We start from the raw sequence: 4,641 nt of genomic DNA on the forward strand, positions 1-4,641 counted from the left end.
TCAGTTAAGGTGTGATTGCAATCACTCCATTCTGGACGAAATAGACTAGATTGGACAGAAAGCGAGAGATAATAGAGTGAGAGAGAGAGCTTTTGTGATTGTGTGGGTGAGAGAGAGAGAAAGATCCTTTGTCTGTGTGTATCTTTGAGAGAGCGAGTTTGTTTGTGTTTGGGGGTGTTTGTGTGTAAGTGTGTGAGAGAGACAGACAGAGAGATGTGTTTCATGTCCTGCAGATCAGTGATTTCCGTTCAGCATGAGTCCTCATTTCCAGTCCAACACTCTTGGAGAGTTTACTGTGTCCCCTGCTGATGACATCATTTGTTCCCATGATTCATTGCTCCGTATTTTCATCCAATAGCATGCCATTTCATAGGAAACAGGCAAATCCATCCAATTAAATCATATCTTAGCTGTTAGTGAAGTCAAGGAGCAGAAATTTGAGGGAAGCAAAGATTTTTGTCAGAATTACACAAATGTCCTCTGCAACAAGACACGCTCACACAGACAGATAATCAGTCACACACACACGCACACCGGAGGAGAGGGGGATTTTAGGATTCACAGTGGAAGGGTACTGATTAGAGAGTACACAAGCATGGTGAACAAACCAAAGAGAGGCAGGTTCAAAATGGAGGGATCATAGGAAGAGAGAAGGAGAAGTGTGACTTCTCCTGAGATAAGTCTTCTGTTTTTAGGCAGTGGGTGTGCCCTGTGAAGCAGTCAACAATAAACAACCACAAAACGACATTGCAATAAACAAATAAATAAACAAGAGATTACTCATGGACTGGTGGCCTCTATGTGTCTTTATTTATATACTGGTGGTCTTAACGAGTCTTTATTAAAAAATACTGTTGCCTCTAAGAGTCTTTATTTAAATAATGGTGGTCTCAAGCATCTGAGGCCACGTTCACCCTGCCTGGTAAAAGTGACCCAATTCCAAACAGGACAAAAAAACACATTGAATTAGATATTCTCGATCCATTTCAGGCCTCATTCATATGTGGAAATAAATCTGATATTAATCAGATATCTGCCAATGTGACTTCTATCTAAACAGACAGATAGGATATTTTCTGTCATTACAACGTACACGCTATTGAAAATTCAATAAACAAAATACTTTAAAACTAATAATACTAAGTATTCACCTTCTTGGATGTTTTACCCTTTTATTGCTTTTATAAATCAATCAGGTCAATCAATATAAGTTGGCTTTTTTGACCAAAAAAAAAAAAATCACAAAAAAGCCCTTTTTGATGTCAAAGTGAAAACAGATTTCTACACAGTTAGCCTATGTCAATTAAATAACAATAGGTTATGAAAAATAAGTGATTGCATAAGTATTCACCCCCTTTAAAGTGACTGACCTCATTCAACAGAGGTCCAGCCAATTGGTGCTAGTAGTCTCACAATTAGTGAAATTGGGATCGGTGTGCAGTGAATGTGTCTCAAGTGATTGTAGTATAACGACACCTGTGTCTGGAAGGTCCATTCACTGGTCAGTATTCGGTAATCAGTATTCCTGGCTACTGTACACCATAAAGACAAAAGAACACCCAGAGGAACTCAGAGAAAAAGTTGTTGAAAAGTATAAGTCGGGAAAAATACAAAAAATGTCCAGAGCACTAAACATCCCCTGGAATTCTGTTAAATCAATCACCAAGAAGTAGAAGGAATATGGCACGTGTAAATCTGCATAGAGCAGGCCGTCCTCACAAACTGAGTGACCGTGCAAGAAAGAGACTAGTAAGAGAGGCCACCAAGACACCTATGACTACTCTGAAGGAGTTACAAGCTTCAGCAGCTGAGATGGGAGAGACTCTGCATACAACAATTGTTGCCCGGGTTCTTCACCAAGAGCCACTGTTGAAAAAAAGATTTTATTTTAAGTTCTCCAGACTTGGAAACCTGTGAGAAAGACACCATCACAGTCTTAAAAACACTGGTTGATGGAGGATACAAAGTGTCCTGGAAAAAATTGCGGTTAGCAGAATGCCATGTAAATTATCTTGGCAGGTTAATCTGGCAAGGGCAGAGGAGAGTAGTAATCTACTTTGTGGATGTTCTAGTCATAACTTTGACAGCAAGAGTCATGCAGGGTTTAGCGTTGTGAAAATGGACAGTTTGTGACAGTACTGTGTGTTCCCTGTAAGCAGCCATACTCAGGCAAGCGTGTCGAACCGAAAGCGCTCACTGAGGCTTGTAAATTGGCCGAAGGCCAGGCAGCTACAATTCACACTGACAGTGTGTACAGCCACAATGTGTCATGTGTATGGGGGCCAGTGGAAACAACGTGGGTCTAAGTGTTCTCCAATACAACACCAAGAACAAATTCAATAACTCCTAGCAGCCATGATCCTCCCTAAACGTTTAGCCATCTGCAAATGCAAAGCACATAAGAAGGGCAATGACTATATCACACATGGTAACGCTGAGGCAGATGAAGTTGCACAAACAGCTGCATCATAATTCGCGAGAGCTGAACTGCGCAGCGACAAAGAGTGCACCGCACATCATTGCTCTATATCATGGTGATGGACAAGGAGAAGTGATGCAGTGGCCCTTGGAGTGCCCATATTGGTTTGATCCATCTCCCTGTGAACTATGGCCACCTGCCATGCAGGGTCCAGTTATTACTGTGCAGCCTTTAATGATATCATTCAGCTCCAAAATTAGGGAAGCTTATGGGAAAAAGCTATATTGGTGCTAAGAGGAAGAGCATCCTTGGCCAGTAACCTGGCAGGGAATGATTGCAGACGACATCATGGAGGCAGAGTTTAACCTTTAGTGTTTTGATCGATCTGCCTTAAACTGACAACGGGGATTTAGATGTGGAAAGGTTTGAAGGAAACTGTAGTGGAACTTGACCCTGACTTTGACCTCTCAACCACGCCAGGAGAAGGCCCAGCAGTGAAAGTTTAAAGGTTTTGATCTGTGTTGCTGTGAGGGGGCCAAGCAAAACTGTAGTGCCAAAGACAGGTATCAAGATTGAGGCAGAAAATCTATTCCCACAAATGTGATTCTAGACCATCCACAGGATACTCCACTGGCAGACTTATGGTGGGCGTGTGGAAAAGCCTTGGGGTTAAGAAACACACTACCTAAAAACTGGAAAGGTAGATGTGCAAGAGTTGATATGATGCAGCAAACTACCATTGTAACTTGGGTAATGAAAGAGCTACAGTTGATGATGATAGTCAAGAACCTCTGTCTAGACACAAGAGGGCAGCAGAGACCAGCAAAAAAGGAAAGACTTTTGAATATGAGGTCTATTTGAATGCAATTGGGCAGCCTATGGGAATACCAGAGGAATACAAAGCGGATAAAGAGATCATATCAGGATATGAGTCTATTTTCCAGAAGTGTCCATCAACAAAAACACAAATTGGATTACCGCATACGCAACTTCTGAGCCTCCGGCAGGCTCATGAGTTGAAGAAGGTGAAGACATCGGCAACGAATTGTATGTGCTACATCACACATGGAGAAAACCCACATATGTGTGCCTTACACCGTTGTGTGCTGAATATGATGTATTATTATAATAATGTGATGTAGTTGGAGACGGGATTGAGTCATTACGGGTTGAGCAGGTATATAAGGGCTTCTCCACCTTAATTACTTTGCCTTAATTGCATTGCCTTTGAACACTGTTTGCACTGTTCGATTTTGAACTACATTGAATGTTGATTAATGCAATCCAATAGTAGATAACTTAGGGAAATAGAGGATTAGCCCTCACATTAGGGCTGCAACTAACGATTATTTTGGTAATCGATTAATCTATCGACTTTTTTTCCGATTAATCGACTAATCTAACGATAATTTCCATAAATTTAAAAAATGATTCAAAATGTTGGAATTTGAATTTCAAATGTATTTGAGTAAAAAGTTAGTACAAATGTAATCATCATAATAAATACATTAAATAGTAATACAAATTAAGAGTGCAAATATGCTTATAAAAGTAAAGAGAAAGTGCAAATAAAGTTTAAAAAGTAAAGAGAAAGTTTTAAAAGGAACTCAAAATAGCAATCAAGCCTCTGCAAGTGCAACATAACTGAGCTGCAGGTGACATTCAAATTCAACATATGAAAAAAAAAAAATCCACAATCTTTTGTTTGAAGATTGCTAAATGGAGGAGGTTATCTATTCAGAACAAACGAAAATACAGGCTACTCTGATAATTCACTGATTTAACGCATTGCACTTAACATAACTGAAATAGCGTTAGCAAGCATCCTCCATGAGACGTTCTGTTTTCAAACATTTAAGAGTAAACCTTAATATAAGTTATAGATATATGTCTATGATAATTGCTGCTTACACGGCAAGACACTTACTGTTCTTATGCTCCCACAGCCCGTTCTCTTTGAAATACTGTAGTAGTACTTCTTAAACTACTAATAATTGACCATCATTGAGAAAAACTTTTCTGTTAGCCATATCTGATATGCAGCAGCTGCTAAACCAAGCTTTGTTTATTGTTTCCATGGTAACATGAGCCATCACAGAATAATTCGCTTTTCGCAGCTATTTCGCACTTCCTATATGCAATTCCGAATGAAAAGTACTGGTAGCTCTGTTAGCGTCTGCAAAGAAAAAAAAAAGAAAATGTTTTTTTTTTTATATTATATG

This window comes from Sprattus sprattus, assembly GCF_963457725.1.
Source record: "Sprattus sprattus genome assembly, chromosome: 11".
NCBI classification, from domain to species: Eukaryota; Metazoa; Chordata; class Actinopteri; order Clupeiformes; family Clupeidae; genus Sprattus; species Sprattus sprattus.